Raw genomic sequence first — 19742 nt, 5'->3', positions numbered from 1 at the left:
TTGTCTCCTTTTGGTCTGGCTGTGGCAAACCAGTATCACCTTGTGATGCTGTGCTTATGCAGCCATGAGCATCTTTTACAATGTAAGAGAAATGACACCACCACATGTCCTAATTGTTGGAACAATGTGCTGCCCTCCTGTGGGATGTTATTATTTCTTCATAACAGCTCGGCCAGACATGTAATCGTCATGCTCAGACACTGCTTCTCATCCAAGATTTAGAGTGTCAGCTCAACATTCCCCACTTCTCTTTTCCTTCTCTATTTCTCTCAACACTACACTTTTAAACAAGAGATAGAAAACTTTTGGTGCAAGTGTAATGTGATTTGCCTTAGCACAGTAAATATGAATATGAGGTGTTTGCATCAACACTTGTTGTTTCTAAGTGTTGATATGTCAGCCTGCATCACTGATTCATGTAGCTCTCTCCCATTTCCTATTCTCAAGGATTTCTTACAGCCTCCTAAATCATTCAGGTAATGGTGATCTTGAATTGAAATGATGAACACAGATTTCTTTTTAACTCATTGTAACTTAAATTAGCTGTATTTTCTGGGAAGCAAGAACATCTTGTTCTTTCTTTCCCATGTGTCTGTGTTAGTTCAATTAATATATTGGCTAAAGATGTATGAAAATTATTTTTAAAAGTATTCTACTTATGACTAACCTTTACAGAATCACAGAATCATTAGATTGGAAGAGACCTTTAAGATCATTGAGTCCAACCCATGCCCTAACACCTCAACTAAACCATGGCACCAAGTGTCACATCCAGTCTTTTTGAAACACATCCAGGGGGGGTGGCTCCACCACCTGCCTGCGCAGACCATTCCAGTACTTTATCACACTTTCTGTGAAAAACCTTTTACTAATATCCAACCTAATTTTCCCTTGACACAGCTTAAGACTGTGTCCTCTGGCTCTGTCAGTTGCTGCCTGGAGAAAGAGACCAATCCCACCTGACTACAAACACCTTTCAGGGAGTTGTAGAGAGTGATAAGGTGAGCCCCGAGTCTCCTTTTCTCCAGGATAAACAACCCCAGCTCCCTCAGCCATTCCTCACAGGGTTTGTGTTCCAAGCCCCTCCCCAGCCTTGTTGGCTCCTCTGGATGTGCTCAAGCAACTCAACGTCCTTCCTAAACTGAGGGGACAGAACTGGACACAGCACTCAAGGTGTGACCTCACCAGAGCTGAGTCCAGGGGAAGAATGACCTCCCTGCTCCTGCTGGCCACTGATACAGGACCTGCTGTTCCTGATACAGGCCAGGATACAATAAGATTCAGACATTTGAGATGTGAGGATTTCTTATTTTCAATGTTGCATTCATCTGGACTTATCAGAGAGAAGTCTTTGATGTTAGAATTTACGCCATTTTAGAGTTGAATTTTGTGTTCTTGTGCCATTTTCTTAAGAAGGCAATTTATTCCAGTATAATCAGTTACAATACTGAAATCCAAGTCAAGTGACTGTCATGTAAATAAAGTAAATTCTTTTTTAGCAAATGTCTAATACGAATTTAGGGGGATGAAGAGATGAATTTTCTTCAGAGAAACTGTGAAGATCAGCAGAAAAATCCCCTTGCCAGCCAGTAATAATTTATAGCAGGTCTTCAGAGTAGACCAGTTTGTTGGATTGTTTTGTTGTATGTTTTGAAGGGGAGGATATTTTAGAGGAACTGGAACTGTTTTTTAGACTATTCAGTATGTACAGATCATGCTTACTGTGACCAAGTGCTTGCAGTAACAAGAGACTGAAATCTGAGTTTAAGAAGCATTTCTTTTAGCTGATGTTTTTCAGGTTAGTTGATAAATGGAATAACAATATCTTGAATAGATAAAATATATTTTTAGTACTTTAAGTTCTTGGCAGCCCCACAGCTGTTAGGCTGATGAAAAAAAGAACGTTCAGATTAAAATCTCCGTATTTAAATCTGCCAGTGTTTGAACTTTACTGTATATTTTTGATGACTTGGGAGGTTTGCTTACTAATTTGGAACTCTGCCTAATGTTTTTGTTAAAATAGAGCTTTCTATCTTATAATTAATCTCCTTGTTCTGTATCTTCATACAATAAAAGTGCAGAACAAATGAGTACTCAAAATGCTAGATGTATAATGAATAGTTGGGGTTTAAACATAACTATTTTCTTGACAAGGACATGGTACTGCTATAAGCAATTGGCTGTTTTACGTTATTCTTCTGCCAGGTTCTTTTTTTTTTTTTATTTTTAATAGATTATCCAATAAGAAACTGCAGATAGTTATGACTTTTACAACACAAAATGAACTATTTCATTTCCGAAAACAAGTGAATGTACTTTATTCATCATTTATTTAAAATTCAAATTCACTGGTCTTATCTCCACTTAAATGCAGTGGCAATAAATGCATTTTTTATCAATATATGAATAGAATGTCCAGGGGGGGAAGAAAGAATACAGTCCATCTACTCATGCAAAGTGCCATCTTCCTTTTCTTAGTGAACTCAATCAGTGAATTTAGTCAAGGATGCAGAACTGTATAAAGCCTAATGCAGAGGTAACAGACTAGGCTTCAAGTTCAAGAGGACCTGTGCTTCTCAACAAGATATTGTGGATTGAGTGAGAGCTTTAGACAAGCCTGGTCTTATGCTCAGATTTTGGCAGCAGCTCTCCTTAGGTGACATGCACCTAAATGGCTCTGGCTTGCAAGTTCTCAAGAATGGCTGATCACATCTATTATAACATTAGTTGTTTGGTTTTTTTTTGTTGTTTTTTTTTTTGTTTGTTTGTTTTTTGTTTTTGTTTTTTTTTTTTTTTGTTAAATATACAGAAGTTCATCAAGCAATAGGCCTTAAACAGAAATATTTACTACACAGTATAAAACAAAAGAAGTACTAGTAGATTGCATAAAACAGTGCACAACATAAAGGTACCTATTTTTGGCTAGCACAGAAATAGTATAGATTAAGAGCCAATGTAACTTCCCACTGAACTGGTGATTGTGTATACAGGGTCCTTCCTCTCAATGCTTGAGACAGTATCTCAAGGCCTGTGTCCCAAACCTTGAAAGAGTCATCCCCACACAATTCCAGGGAATGTGCAGAAGCTCTTTGCTTTGTGAAAATTTGGTGTAGCTTTTATAGTTTGTAAAGTCAGTTGTCTATCAGTGAGAAATTCCTGTTTATCTTCCTACAACCTTGATTTCAAGGTATTTATTGTCAGCTGGGAGTATCACTTCTATGGGGCCAAAATAATTGTTTGAGTTATTTTATCAGTGAGCAAATTCTTGTGAGGGGGAGATGCCATGAGTACTGCACCAGCTAACATGCAACAGATAAGCTCTCCTGTGGTGGAGGGAGGGAATGTCTGCTATGGAGGGAGAGGGATTGTTCGCCTTTATTACTCGTGTTCTTCAGTTCACCTGAGCTTCTCTTGTACCCATTTGGCTCACCGTTTCTTTTGATGCTGTCTGCATTCAAGGCTGGAAGGGGCTTAGCATATCAGTCAATTAGATCTCTCATGTGCAAAAAATATCTTTCCTGTAACATTATGTAGAAAGTGTGGGTCTAGACCAAGAAATTATTACAGTTCTGTGGGATATCATGGTGCTGCAGGACTTTCATCTTGTGAAAGGATGGAAATGCAAGAGAGCTCTCCTTGGGTTTATTTAATTCAAATGTGATTCACGGAGAGAACCGACTTTTCCAATTGGTTTCTCAGGCTGTCAACAACTAAACCAGCCTCCAGTTGGTCCCATCAATTCACAGAGGAAGTTCTCATGGAGAAAAACTTCCCAGTGTGCCCTCCCCTCAGGTGTCTTCAAGGCATAACCAGCACAGACAAAGAAGATGGTCAAAAGTGAAAAAGGTCCGAATAATCTGAAAAAGTTCCATATGTGATAAAATTGTCAAATATTATAGAGATAAATAAAGCTATTTAACATGTAGGACAGAGGGAAGCTTCTTTTGGGAACAGATGTCCTTCTGAACGAATATCCTACACTGCCTTTTCTATGATGTAGTGTGTTAAAGTTTATCAGAGAGAATAATCAAACTGAAATTCCAGACAGATTGGAATGTGAAACCATTCACTTTTGCTGATGTTTTGGATTTTTTAGTTCAATTTTTATTTTAGCTGTACATCACAGCTTCACTTAGACTGCTGTTGCTGATGTACAAATTCCTTTTCAAAACCCTTCTTTTGTTACCAGAAGCTTTTATTATATCTTCTCTACTTGACTGAGTATATTTTGTGATGTAAAAATTAGGAATTAGAGCTGGAATAATTATTTTGGCTTAAAAAACAGATTATGGACTTCAATCAGTTAAACAGAATCCTAACATTTATTTTCCTGCTTTAAGAAACCATTATAAAATAATCCAATATTCATACACCATAACATTATGAGGCTTATTACTTTTCATCACCAGATATGAAGTTATTTACATCTCAAAAGAATGAACTTGACACACAGAAGAAGTAGCTTTCTAATTAACACATAGAAGATTGAAGATTGTGTTTTACATTACGTTCAGGTATTTTTGACTTACAGTCAAATTTTAAGACCACAGTGCTCAGCCACAATATTGTTATATTTAAATTTACTTTTCTGGGCTACAGCTTTATTGTATCCTTTTCTGCTTTTCAAAGGTGAAGCTAGCTTTACTTTGGTTAATGCTTTTCTCAAAGTCTAACCTTTTTTTTGTTTTCTCTTAAGCATTAAATAAAATTCCCTTTTCGAATATTAGTTCATTCCTTTATTTGTTTTTCTATAAAAATACATTTTCAGATTCATTTACTCTCCTTCTGTTTAAGCTGTAGATACAGTATTTTCTCACCTGAGAGCTGACAAGGTTGTTGATTTTTGAGTGTTATATTCTTCCATATATTTCATATGTGGCTTTTAATTCTGATTTATCACATATGCAGATGTTCAACTGAAACCTTTAAAACAAGTTAAAACAGACAATAATAAGCTAAAGACATTCAATTTCCTGTCTATTTTCTTCTAAATTATTGGTCATATATCTTTGACATAATTCTTAGCTCTGTATTGTTTTTATCTTCTTTTGTGTTCTGAGCAGTACAACAGTAATATCTAACATCACTATTACCTTATTGGTTAAACTACAGTATTTTGGTAGTAAGTATAAAAGTTGTGGCATGGGCAGAAGAAAATGAAAAATGAATCAGCAGTTCAAGTCTCTCTTTTTGAAAATGAGGAAGCAAAATATTAGAAGAGTCCTTGCTTTCCTTTTACCTTTAACAGTTTAAGTTGTAGATCTTGATGTTTGTTTACTTACATTAGTTACATTAAATATCTATATCTATATCCATATCTATATCTATATATATCTATCTATATCTATATCATCTATATCTATATAATCTATATCGATATATATATATCTATCTATATCTATATCCATATCCATATCTATATATCTATATCTATATCCATATCTATATCTATATCTAATCTATCTATCTATCTATCTATCTATATGCACAAAGCCAGGGTTTTTACTTACAGTTATATAAAATAGGAAAGTAGGTTTTTGAGTTTTAGATGAGCCTGTAAGTTCCAATAGTTCTGGGGTCACTGTGTTCATATACAAGATGAAGCTCATCTTGAAGTGCCTGTATCTCTTCTATATTTGCTTTAATATCCTGTAGACCTTTGGATAGTACCTGGATCCCTTCCCATGGTATAAATAATTTGAAACATCTTGTGCTTGATTTGAAGCCCATAAAGATCAATTTCTACATAAGACAGTGTTATTTATATCTGCCCTTATTTTCTCCTCTTTTTCTTTCCAGTAACTGAGTGACCATGGACATTTCAGAACAAGAGATTAAGATGCCCTTTTTACATATACTGAATTATGTATATAGACTTCCTAGCATTCCTTGAGCCAGACCACACCTTTGTCTTCCCTGGCATTGAAAATGTCATTAGTCATAACAAAATAAAAAAAAAAAAAAAATTGGTTTACTGAATCCATCGGTTCAATTTTGTTTTTTCACTTACAATACACTTCCACAGTACGGTTTTTGAATGGCAAAGTTAGAGTTCTTCTTTCTCCCTTCCCTTCCCTTCCCTTCCCTTCCCTTCCCTTCCCTTCCCTTCCCTTCCCTTCCCTTCCCTTCCCTTCCCTTCCCTTCCCTTCCCTTCCCTTCCCTTCCCTTCCCTTCCCTTCCCTTCCCTTCCCTTCCCTTCCCTTCCCTTCCCTTCCCTTCCCTTCCCTTCCCTTCCCTTCCCTTCCCTTCCCTTCCCTTCCCTTCCCTTCCCTTCCCTTCCCTTCCCTTCCCTTCCCTTCCCTTCCCTTCCCTTCCCTTCTCCTGCCCTGCCCTGCCCTGCCCTGCCCTGCCCTGCCCTTTCTTTTCTTTTTGGGAGACTGGAAAGAGAAACACATTAAGACAATAAAAAGGCTATAAAAATAACTGGGTGAAAGGGGAAGGAGAAAAAACCTTTACCTGTACTCTTCCACTGTGGTTAGCTAGAGTGCTTAGCAAAAACCTGAATTATCCAAATGAAAGGGATGGAGATGATGAGTCCATGGGCAGATAGGTGTAAAAGTGTCTTCCTGTTTATCAAAAAGACAACCAAGCTTTCTTAGGAATTCTTAGAATTCAAGAGAATTCTTGGAAATTTGTACATTGTGTCTGCCTTAGACAGCTGAATTAAATTCTTCTGACTATACAACCCCTCCCCCCCCCCCCCCATCACATTCAGTGTCTGTTACAGTTCCACAGAAATTCTGGTACCTATTAAATTTTCTAAATTTTCTACAAAATACAGAGAGCTTTTAAATTTTTTTTTGTCAGGTCATTTACAGAAGTATCTGTTGGAACACCTTTTATGGCTGTAGAACAGTAAAATAAAAGGATAAAATTTCCTTTAACCATGCAGCCACACGTCTTCCATCTTCATCTTTGCAGATTACTTATTTCTGCTGCACTAGAGAACTGCTAAAGTCAGTTTAAAATTAGTTATTTTAGCCAGTATGGATTGTTTTACCTTGTTAAAGTGCTATGTTTACATGTAAGGTAAACATGTACAATTTTATATCATTTTCATCTTGATTTCTTAGCTAAACTAAAAAATCTAGCAGAGATGTCAGACTTTCTTAAGAAACCAGCATAGCAAACCACACTACAACCCAGTTTGGAGAAGATAGGCATTTTTAATAATTCACATGTTTGGAGTTGTGTCTTTTCTTGTAGACCAAAATTGAAGAGCTTTTGCAGTCTATATTTGGGTTTGGAAGAGGAGTTGGTATGGTAACTTTATTTTCTTGCTGTAAACTCTGAATAAATATTGCTAATATTTACTGATTCACACAATGGTAGTAGATTTTCAAACTCTCTTCCATGAATTTTCCAGTATTTTATAATTTGTTGTTCTAAGTGATAGTATGTAAATCACAAGAGAAAAGCATGTTCGATCAAATAGATACTTTTTTGCATGAAGAATATTTGCACATTTCTTTTTAATTATTAGTGCATGTGCAATTTGCTTAATAAATCATGACAAAATATTTGTGAAAACTTATATACTTATTAATGATTAGTGCAATAAAACTAAAAAGCTGTATCAGAAATGAATGTCAATTAATCTTTTTCAAATTTATAATGCACTTTCTAAAGAAGTACTTCGAAGCATAGAAGTGGACATAAATATCATGTGGTAATATATGTCAAGTCCAGCTTGATACCTAGCTTAAGGTTCTAAGATTAAAGTGCTATAATACCTGAACTGAATTCTCATCCATAAGAAGTAAAGAAATATTGATAACAGGTATTTTTAGAATGATTTCTGAAGTACTATTTTCTAAATGAAGTTGTAATAAAAGTAACAGAATAATAAAAAGAATAAGCAATTATTGTCCAGGTTATCGAAGCAGAAGTTTCCAAAACACTAGCTAGTCAATTTAATTTCCATATATTTTATGAATTTTTCAGAAAACATTTATTCAAGATGTTATTTAGTGTGGTATATCTCACAGTACTTAAAAAGGGTATCTGGAGCTGCTTTTCTGAAGTATGGATAAATTAGTTTTGCTTAAATGAGTAGTTCCCTATTTTGGCTATTATGGGACTATTAGTATACTAGGATAGAAGAATTTTTTAGTATGGTATTTTCTCTTACACTTGGTAACTTTATGGGAATTACTATGGTCAGTTATATAATCGTTTTAACAGCAGGAAAAATTAAATTGGAGAGACTTAGAAGCATAACAAACTCTCCAAAGATTGATGTCATTAGAAAAAGCTGCACATGCTCAAAACGTAAGGCAAATATAATCTTTTCCTGTGTTGTAATGTAACCCTGCTCAGCTGTTTGGTCAAGGATCCCCAGTGAATGGGGAAGAGAATTTGAATGGTAAAAGATAGAAACCTTATGAGATGAAGACAAGTTTAATAGGGAAAGCAAAAGCTGCCCACACAAGAAAAGCAAAACAAGGAATTAATTCACTGCTTCCCATGTCAGGCAGCTGTTCAGCCAGCTCCAGGAGAGCAGGGACCCATCACAGTTAACAGTGACAAATGGGAAGACAAATACCATCACTCCAAACATCCCTCACATCCTTCTACATTCAGCTTTGTCTGCTGAGCAGGATGTCATATGGACAGGGATATCCCTTTGGTCAGTTTGGGTCAGACCTGGCTGTGACTTCTCACACTTCTTGTGCACCCCAGCCTCCTCACTGGTGGTGCTGTTTGAGAAGCAGAAAAGGCCTTGGTGCTATGACAGCAGTACTCAGCAACAATGGAAACATCTCTATGCCATTAATACTATTTTGGCTACAAATCCAAAACAGAGTGCTGCAGGGACTGCTGTAAAGAAAATTAACTATATCCCAGCCAAATCCAGCATATTCTGTTATTGTGTAAGTACACATCACAGGATGCATTCTTTTCGTTTCTAATTTACTAATTTCTATGAATTTGAAGATTTTCATGTGAGAGTTGAAAACAACATTAAAACATTTTTAATGTGTACATGGATATTTCTACATCATATTGCATCATCTTCATGAAGGGAAGTTCATGGATGATAAAAATTCCAATTCATCTTTGGCACAAGGTTACAATGTCATACTGATCCTCAAGCTGATTGATGTTATGTGGCCAAATGATAATTCTGGGAGAGGGCATAGAAAGTAAGATAGAATTAAGATCTAAAAAGATATATTTTTTAAATAATATTCACTCATTTAAAATAGAAGTTTAGAACAGAAGTTAATTTCCTAAATACTGTATGCAGCAGAGATTTGTAACTTTTTTGCGTGCCTAACCTTGGAATATTCAGGAAAGGAATATTCTCAGCAAAAAGGGGATTCTTGCTGTGTTCCCAAATGCAGTGAAGGTCTGTCCTGCATAAATCAGTTTTCTCCTTTTGGGTTATAATTCTAAAACACATGCCAAATGTCATCTGACTGTTTATACATAGAAGAAGAAAATGGACCAGTGTGTGTATTTGTCTTCTTCCAGACCAGTGGATTTGGCTCTTTATTAGCAGTATTCATCAATGCCAGCATTTCTGAATTAATGAATTCTGCCTATTCCAGATGAGTGGGAATCTGTTATTCCAGTAATAGATTTTCAGATTCCCATGGAAGGAAATATCTAAAATACTGCATTATGGAACAAAGAACATTTATTTTCAATATTGTCAAAAAGTAGAATTCAATATTAAAATGACCTTAGGAATACACTCCCCAACAATGTAAATTGGTAAGGTTCTTTGAGATAAAGACATGAAAATTAAAAAAAGAAGTCTGAAAACTCAGTTGCTAATTTACATAGAAATCACAGATTAAGAGATGATATGGATTTAAAAAGTCCTACTCTGCATGCATTTTCCTGAATAAACTATTTATTGAGGCCTTTAAGACATGTGATTCACTGAAAGGCTCAGCTTTATTTCTTCACTATTTTCCACACAAACCCCATTTGGAAACTGTTAAATTTAGTTGAGTAACATTTATATTAACATGCAGTACTAGCCTCATCTTGCAGTTAAAAATTTTCATGCCACTTTAAGACTGCTGGAATCCTCTCATTTAGAGAAAAATATCCTGGTGAGGTATATGTAAGCTGCTGTTTGGAAATCCCAGTAGCAAAGCATGAGCTGTCATCAGCACAGACAGTTAATAATCATAACAGAAGGGTGGAGTTGTTTGTTTGTTTGTTTTTCCTTATACAAGTTTGGTTTTTTTTCTTATTTTCTTATGTATCGTTTATCCTTCTTGTTCTCTAAATAGCTACCTGCAGATGTTGAGTTATGGCCTCCGCTACAAAGAAGAAAATGGTTTGGAATATTGGTAGTGGATGGTGGTGGAGTAGAGTAGTGCAAAGAGGAAGCAAAGGTTAATTAACCTACTTGTGGTGTTAAGGCAGAGCTGTTTGTTGGAGAGAGAATAGGAGAAAGGAGCAGGAACGGAGGGGAGCTGAAGAGGCTTTCTGCCTTCTGAAGGACTGAGGCTGTGCTCAAGGTGTGAATGAAAAGTGGTGTTACTGGGCCAGTAACAGCAGAGAGAATGAGCTAACAAGTGGTGTTAGATCGAAGTACTTTTAAACCAAGCTTAGGGGTCTGATCTGTTCAGTCAGAATTATTGCTGCTTTTTATAGAGCTGTGTTGCATTTTCTCCTTTTAATTCTGGAGAGCTTCTGTTGGGATTTGTTAGGGACATTTTCAGTTCTGCTTTTAGAACCTATATTTTGTTCCTATACCCAATTAGAAACAGTGAAACTACTTGTAAGTGAATCACAAGGTTTGAAAATTGAGCCAAATGTTTATTCCATGAATTCAACACTGGCAGACTAGCTATGTATTTCAGTGTTCTTTGAGACTAATTTTGAAAGCATAATTTCTTATTTTCATATATATATTCTGGGATTTGATAACCTCTCTCCTGCTAGCTATTATATCATACATATATTGTCAGCAGTCTCTGCAGCTGAGATCTCTGATGAAGAACAGCAGGGGTTTCTCTCATGCTTATATGTCTTAGAAGTATAATTACATGGAATAGAATTCAGCTTTAAATTAATAACCACCGAACGGCCTTTGCTATGTTTTTACCCTCACAAACATTCCACAGAATCATGCCTAGCATACATGTTCCTGAAACCTCAGTAAAGGTTGTGGCAGAATTGGAGGTACATGATGAAAGACAATTGTTGTTCAAGGATGTTATAACACTGATTGCAGTCAGAAATTGTTCATAAATTATTTGAGTAGTGAAAAAAACTTGTATTGGAGAGACAAAAGAAGACAGTTAATTTTCTTTAAACTAATGCATATTCAAGAGAAATGTGATTTATGGCATATAGTTTGTTTATAAACATTGGAGGGACTTTCAATATTGATCTCTTGAGGTTGCAGGTGTTGGCCATTCCTATTCATTAATCTCATCCTGTCTGAGAAAGCCCTGTTGAAATGGAAGAAAACTTGCTGTTGGCTGCAATACAAGTGAAAGCCATGATCGGGAAATTAACCTGGTTGTGATATGGAAATTCTTACTTATAACAGTGTTCCTTCTGTAATGGATCGAACATGAACCAGTGATAAATAGTACATGTCATTAGCATGCTTTCAGTGCCAGGGAGAGTGTGAAGTACCACAGATCCTATGGGGTTGGGACATTGCTGTCCTGGTGGCAACAGCTTTTGCTGGGCACCCAGCCACTCTCTGCTGAGCAGATGGGGAGCAGTGGGTATGCAGGGGTATAATTCAGAAAATGGAGCATGCTATGGGAAGAAACCTTGGTCAGGTTGTAGAAAGGTTTGAGAAACTGGGGAAATCTTCAGTGTGCTACTCCTGGAGGACTGATGTCCTTTGCTTACACAGGGCACCTCTGCATATCTTCCAAAGCTACTAACTCTCCTGGAGTTCAAATTCTTTCCAAAATCAGGTGCTTTTTCCCCCCTATTTTGCTTCATTATTTTTCTTTTTTTTTTTCTTTTTTTTTTCTTTTTTTTTTTTCTTTTCCTTCTTTTGTTTGTTTTGGTGTGGAGTATAAGATCAGTGGGATATCATGGTGCTCTTACCTTCCCATTTCATGCATCCTTTTTCTCTACAGATTACTTTATCCTGGATTCATGGGGTTTTTTCCTAAAAATTTTCTGTCTAGATTTATTTAGTATAATCTATCTTCTTGTTATCTACATAAAAAGAACCTAAAGACCTTAGTGATCAAATACATAACTGGGTTATGTTAGGGTCTCTATGTTAGATGGCATTTATCCAAACATTGTAATGCTAAATAAACCTGACAGTAACACAGCTTGTTCATGTCCTTCATACAAGTAATGTCAATATCTTGAACCTGACTTGACCTTTATTAGTTCAAATGTATTCACTTATGATTCTTTGAAAAGAAGTCAAAGAAAAAAAGTGTGTCTTTCTAAGACATAAAAAGAAAGAAAATGACAAAAAACCCACCCTACATTGTTCTTCCACAAGCACAAAAAACATGTAATCCTTATATAAATATTTATATTTTGAAGAAAGGGGGCCAGTGAAATTGAAAGCATGAGCAGCTGCTCCTTTTTTTTTCCTTAAGTAATAAGCTGAAATCTTTCACACTCAACTTTTTATTAAATAATAATTATTTGCTTCATCCAAGAAAAATCCCTTCCCAAACTCCCTTTTTAGGTCTGAGTTATTAGTTTACAAATATTATAATTCCCTGCTAAACCTCAAAGTGCATAGGATCTTTTAATATACCATAATAATTTCCTTGATTTTATTAATTATCTCTGTCTCCACTAATGAGATAGACATTCTGAGTATAGATAGATCCTGTCTGTGGAATGGTGAGTAGAAATGAAGAGTTACGGTGTATTTATACAAGGATGGTAGAAACACAGAGTCATCACAGAATGGCTTGGAAGGGACCTTAAATATCATATCTAGTTCCAACCTTCCATCCATGGACAGGGATGACATCAACTATATCAGCTCGACCAAAGCCCCATCCAGCCTGGCCTTGAACTGTTCAGAGGTGGGGCATCCACAGCTCCTCTGGGCAGTCTGTTGCAGTGCCTTTGAGTAAAGAATTTTTAATCTAATGTAATCTAATGTAAATTCTCTTGTCTCTTAGTTTAAAAATACCCCTCCTTGTCCCATCACTGTCCATGTGAAAAGTCCCTGTATTTTACAATCCCCCTTTCAAGTACAGTGAGGTCTCCCTGGAGCATTCTCTTCTTCATGCTGAACAAGCCCATTTCTTTTAGCCTGTTCATAGGAGAGATGTTCCAGACCTTGGATCATCTTCGGGAACACCTCTGGATCTACTCTAACAGACTCATGTCTTTCTTTTGCTGGGACCCCAGAGCTGGATACACTGCTCCTGGCGTGGTCTCATGAGGGCTGAGTACAGGGGGATAATCACTTCCATTGACTTCCTGGCATGCTGCTTTTGATGCACCCTAGGATGCATTTGGTCTTCTGGGCTGCAACTGCACATTGCCACATAATGTCCTGCGTTTTCTTCTGAAAGAACATCCAAGTCCTTGTCCACAGGCCTCCTCTCAGTGAGTCCTTCTCCCAGTCTTGACTCATTCCTGGGACTGCCCTGACCCAGGCAGAGAGCCTTGCACTTGTACTTGTTCCCATGGCCCAGTTCTCACACTTCTCCAAGTGAAATCCTGTCCTTCAATTGTGTCAACTGCACTGCTCAGCTTTATGTCAAATGCAAACTTTCTGAGGGTGTACTTGATCTAACTGTGTCATTGATCAAGATGTTAAAGAAAACAGGCCCCAAGGTAGCACATCATATATATGAATGGTGTGTCATCTCTTTATACTTGCTTATCCAGACTTAGGACTGAAAAAATCTGAGATTGAAGTTCTGGGGCACCAATACAAAATATCCTTATAAAAAATGAATTAATGATTTCCATAATTCCTTTACTAGGGAACAAAAAGACCTTTATATAATCCCTTTCTGTATCTTCAATCAGTATCAGCAGGATTTCTTAAGAATTTTTTAAGGCTTTGAAATGTAGAAAAAAATTAATAGTTTATATTACTAAATTTGAAAATGTTTTAAGATTATTTGTTCTCTTTCCATATGGAATCTTATATCTCCATGAATTTATGTATGAATTCAGACAAAAGCTCCATTTATGCTAAAAGCATGTCCTTATAACTGACAATAGAAACAGCTTTACTGCCTTTATGATTGGTTTGCATGTAGACAGTTTATGTTTAACAGACATTGTCAGAGCTCTCTCATAAATAATTTTGTTCTGGGTTTTTATTGTTTGACAATGTGTGTTTAAACATAGTATTATATGAAAATATTTCCACCATAAAATTGTGTGCCATGTGAAAAAAAATCCTCTTAAATGTATCTGCAGTAAAATTCTGAAAGAATTGTTTCATCAGCCTTCTTTAGGTTAACTGAAGCTGACATGAATTTTCATTTAGCTTTTAATAACATCTACATGGAATATACCATTTAGCATGGGATGAAAGAGATGACATAGCAAGTATGTTGTGGCATTTCAAAGAAATAGCAGTTATTTATAATTTTGGAAAAGTAACTGCCCAAGAAGAAACTCAAATGGCATAATGTGTATATTAAGGAATAGATAAAAGAATACTTAAGAATCACTCCAGCTTTAATATAGGAGGAAAATCTGGCAGTAACACTTGTCCTGAAGGCCATCTAACATCACAGTTTTGTTTATAATATTTTTGAATTTCATCTGGAAATTTAATAGTTTCTGCAATATGTGAAGCCAAAAGCCTACACGGACAAGTCTCCTTAACATAGTTCTTTGTTGGGAAGATTGAGACTTTCTTACACATTAGCTGCAATTCTTGATGTAAATGTACAGAAAGGAGGGAAACACCACCATCTTTTAAATTAATTCCATTGGAACTAAGTTTTTAGTGTAATTCTAGTAGAAACACAGGATAAAAAGATCTGGCATCTCTGCTGATTTCTGGTGAGCAGAGCTACTGTCAGTCTTTATGGCTTAAATTAGTATGAAATCAATAGGAAGTAAAATGTTGTAAGATTGGCTCAGAAATGTGTAAAGGCATACAGTGAAAACACTACCTAAAAAAAAAACGAACTGAGAAAGGTATACAGAATCTCCATCCTCTCTTTGACAAATACATGTGATCATTTGCTGTATTTTAAATACTGTGGTTCTATCAAGGTTCTAGAAATCAAAAAATTGAACCTTTTCATTGGTTTTCTCCATTTATTATTAATTCTTTATTTCCCCATTATTTATTCATTTGTAGAGACCCATCATAGAACCACAGAGTCATAGAATACCAGGTTGGAAAGAACCTCAAGAAGTAAAGTACCTAATTTTATGGACCTTATGATGTTCCTAGTCTTGCACAAAGTAAGATCCTATAAAAGGACACATCAACCCATGACTTAAAAGTTGAAGATTTTCTGAGATAACTATTCACAAACAGCAGATCCACAAAATGACTGCGTATAAGTAGGGATTCAATATTTACAGATCCACATTTTACTCTGGAATTTAATATAGGAAATTTGTGACTCACCAGGAATATTGCTTTATGATAATTTATGAATAATAGTGAATTATACACCTAAATCAAGGTCACCTGAAAGATATTTAACATATTAGTCATAAGATCTATTAAATGCATTTATGAACTACATAAATGTGTTGTCTTCACAGTGGTTTCTTGAATTATTTCCATGCTGATGAAAAACACACAATATTTGCTAATTAGAATATTTCTCCCCATTTTTGTTCTATTCCTAGTCTTTATTGTTATGGATATTATATATAAATTCACTAAGATAACTTAGGAAGCAGAAATAATTGAAAAATTAAATCCTAGAACTTCCATATTAAATAAATCTATTGCCTTTTATATTGTCTGGGGTAAAAAATATTACCCATGTCTCTCTTTTGTTTTAGTGCTCTAGGTCAGAGATGATGTGATAGTTCATTGTATAAAAAGCACTGCAAGACAAAGTATTGTAAATTAGCTATACAGTACAGTGGTGATAATCCACTATTGTAATGCATTGATGCCAAGAAATTTATGCATCTGCAGGTTATTAAATGTGGCAGAGGACTTCTGAAAGGAGTAACAGATTTTGGATATCAAACCCTGTTCCTCTATTTAAATGTTTTCATGCATTTTGGTTGCTATTCAGTATCCGTGTAAATATGAAAATCCTAAACGTTCCCAAATCAAGAACACTCAAACCAAATCAAACAAAACAACCCAGACTTCTCCATTCTTAGGGGATGCTCCAAGATGAGACTCCAGTTTCCTGTAGCCACAGTCAGATTCTTTGTGGCTTGCTTGAATTTCTGACTCTGTGATCTTCAGTGGATGAGAAGTAGTTCTTTTATGAAAAAAAAACCAAACCAAAAAACAAAACAAAACAAAAAAAAAAACCCAAACAAACAAACAAAAAAAAAACAAAAACAAAAACAAAAAACAGAGGCAATAGTAGCTGAGGAATGAAAATCAGAACTTTAATCCTGTCAAGTTGAGGCAAGAATAGGACCCAGGCCTCCCACACAATGTGAGTGTTGTAACCACTAGGCTATTATACAAATACCCAGAGGAACTGAGATAGGCAGTGACTGTGATTATTGTGCTTTGTGCTGAGTTCAGTGCTATCAGTGTGTGGGAGGCATGTTCAAAGTAGACAAGTTGGGTCCAACTGTGTTGTTTTTGTAACTCACCCAAAACCTTAGCTGTTCACATACTGTCTTCAGTGATGGTGTCTGATCTTCTGGGAGTGTACACTAATGCACCTTTTGGTGTCAGGGGAAGAGATGGAAATCTAAGCACTCTACAGACTCAAAGGCATTATAGTCAGGGATTTTTTTGAATGTTTTAAATTGAATTGCCTAGATTTTATATTGGCATGCTTCAGTCCTTTTCTGGGTTGCAGTAGTTCATTACAGTTTAATAAAAATTAATCTTAAAGAAAATTCCTTATATCTATATATAATGTTGATTTTTTTGGTGATTATTATTGCTATGGACAATTTGTTTGCAAGAAGGTGCGGTAGTCAGACTGAATCAGAGGATGGCCAAGGAAGGAAGGAAGGATTTTTGAATACTCTTCTCCTCAAAGCAATTTGAAACCTCAATTTTTGTTTCACAGCTGTTTCCAGGTTTTCACTCCCCTTGTTCCTTCCCCTCTCCTCCAAATCTTCCTGGGAGGTCTTTTGGGTTACTAATGACTCCAGCTAGAGGAAAGAGTAAAGCACTGATGGCTGTAGTTAAGCTATGGCATTAGAATCATAGTTTAGATTGGAAAAGACTTCTGAGATGAAGTCCAGCCTTTAACCCTGCACTGCCAAGTCTACCACTAAACTATGCCACTTAGTTTCACAGCTATGCATCTTTTAAATACCTCCAGGGATAGTGACTCCCTCACTTCCCTGGGCAGTCTGTTCAAGTCCTTGACAGTCCCCTTTCAGGGCAGAATTTTTCCTTATTCTCTAATGCAAACCTCCCCTAGCACAATTTGAGGCCATTTCCACTTGTTCTTTCACTTTTTTTCCTAGAAAAAAAAGAGACTGATCCCCAGACAGATACAGCCTCCTTTCAGGTAGTTGTACAGAGGGATAAGGTTGTCCCTGAGTTACCTTTTCTCCAGGCTAAAGAACTCCAGCTCCCTCAGGTGCTCCTCATCAGGTTTGTGTTACAAACCCCTCACCAGCCTTGTTGCCCTTCTCTGGAATCCCTCCAGCACTCAATGTCTTCATTAGTGAGAAGTCCAGAAGTGAACACAGGATTTGAGGTGCAGTCTCAGAAGTGCCAAGCTCAGGGAGGCGATCACTGCCCTTGTCTTACTGGGGTTCCTCCCTTTAGTTCCTCAATTAAGTCTTGATAAATACATATAACTTGTTTTGGCTAAATCAGTTTAACCAATGAAGTTAATTTAAAATAACAGCAAAAGTGAGAAAATGAAGACTCTAAGTCTAACCTGGATTTGCCGCAGTGGGTACACTTGCATGAGCTGCCAGACAACTGAACTACTACTCTAATTACCTTGTTTTCAGTGCCTTTTTGCTTAGCCTAAGTAATTAGCTGAAGTAATTAGGCTAGTGAGCATTAGATTTTTAGAGCATGCTTTTTTTTTTCCTTTTTTTTAATCCTCAGTAGGTCCTAGGAGCTGGAAAAAGCAGAGCTACATAAAAGATATAATATTTGTGTATTTTTAAGTGAAAAGGCTAAGTGTTGTTGAACATGCCATGCACAGAATTATCAGTTTGTGGTAATTAGTTCATTACTTTCATTGATAAAATGAAACAACCTATAACTTCTCTTTTGAAGGAGAGAAACCTTTAGAACCCTATTGAATATTTTGTTGATTTGTTTTCAAAAAGACATGTTGAGCTTTTCATGGATGGCTAATGCACATTACACAGCTTCCACTGGATCAAAATGGGCTTACTTCAATATTCTCCAACTATAACAGGAGTAGAGCAGGAAGCAATTGAAAAAGCATAAGCAGGGCATGCAAATTATTTCTAAACATAACTTTTAAAGTTAAAAGCATCCAAAAATTAGTGTTTTCTTGGGAAGGGAATGCCAGGAAAAAATAATTTTTCTCTAGTACTTAAATCCTGGAGGTTTTGCACAAGTCTCTGCAATGGATATTAACAGCCAGTCATTAAATGAAGAAATATATGTATTCTGCATCTCTCTGGTCCATTATTAATGGAAAAAATGTTGTGGACATATCTTCCAAAAAGTCATATTAGTTTATCCAAAATGCCCAAGCAGCTCTGAACACACATATATAAATATATAGTTTTGATAATAGAGGAAATAGTGCCGAGCGTAAAAAAAATTCTTAGCTTTTAGTGCACAGGACTTCATGAAGGCATTTTATTAATTATAAAAAACCCAAACCAAAACCCAAAAAAACTTGACAAGCAGATGAAAATTGTAGACACATATATGTATATGTCCACGTTATGTATTTGTGCAGAGACGTGATTTTGTCTTAAATGGTCTAACAGTAGATGTGTCATAAGCATCTGCAAGGTATTATTTTAAAGATATGTTAAAGTGGATCTTTCAGGGTGATTGAGTTGCCTTCTTGGGCAAAAGTGTTACAAACACCCAATCCCCATTAATATGCCAATAAAATTAATAAAACACTGTGAGTCAATTTTAACTTCTATTAGTTATTTCTGTTTCTCAAGGACTTTAAGTCTTCCTCAGCAAAAGAACTCTAAGTTGATACTTAAGACTAGTTTTGTTCAGTTTAGTAATATTGTTCTGAAAATGCAGGTATCAGTAATTGACTCTATATCAGTATTTGTTCTGACACAGATAAAGGACTTCTGTAACAGGTAAAGACTGCAAACGATGTTCTTAAATGTATGCTGACAGTTGAAGCACAAGGTGAATAGACCAGATGTGAATGCAGAATTAGGTGTAATATAATATGTTATTATTTGTTACTCTGGACACTGATCCCTTTCCTGTGATAAATTACAAGATGTAGGTAAATAATATTTTTCATTTTTTGAAAAAAAATAAGTGAATATTGCCAACATGGGTTTGGGTTCTGCAGCAGCATTGTATTCAAGCCTATAATAATGTTGACTTGGTCCCAGTTCACAGCATGCTGCACTTGTATTCATCCTCTCAGTGAGTGGAAGGCAGGCTGTACACTTCTCTGTTAAACAAATACACCAGCTTTCATTTAATAATTTCTCTAAATGTCTACTAAGTAGAACTACTATAATGGTATTAATAT

At 36.0% G+C, this 19742-nt stretch overlaps 1 protein-coding gene across 1 annotated transcript in view; it reads left to right on the top strand.

Moving 5' to 3' along the window:
* The window catches only part of CSMD1 (CUB and Sushi multiple domains 1), a 1073346-nt gene that overhangs the window by 172642 nt on the left and 880962 nt on the right, over positions 1 to 19742 (top strand). The gene's annotated exons all lie outside the window — the stretch shown is intronic.

This window comes from Cinclus cinclus, chromosome 3 (assembly GCF_963662255.1).
Source record: "Cinclus cinclus chromosome 3, bCinCin1.1, whole genome shotgun sequence".
NCBI lineage: Eukaryota > Metazoa > Chordata > Aves > Passeriformes > Cinclidae > Cinclus > Cinclus cinclus.
The sequence above is the reverse complement of the archived record's forward strand: the minus strand, read 5'-3'. Positions and strand labels throughout refer to the sequence as shown.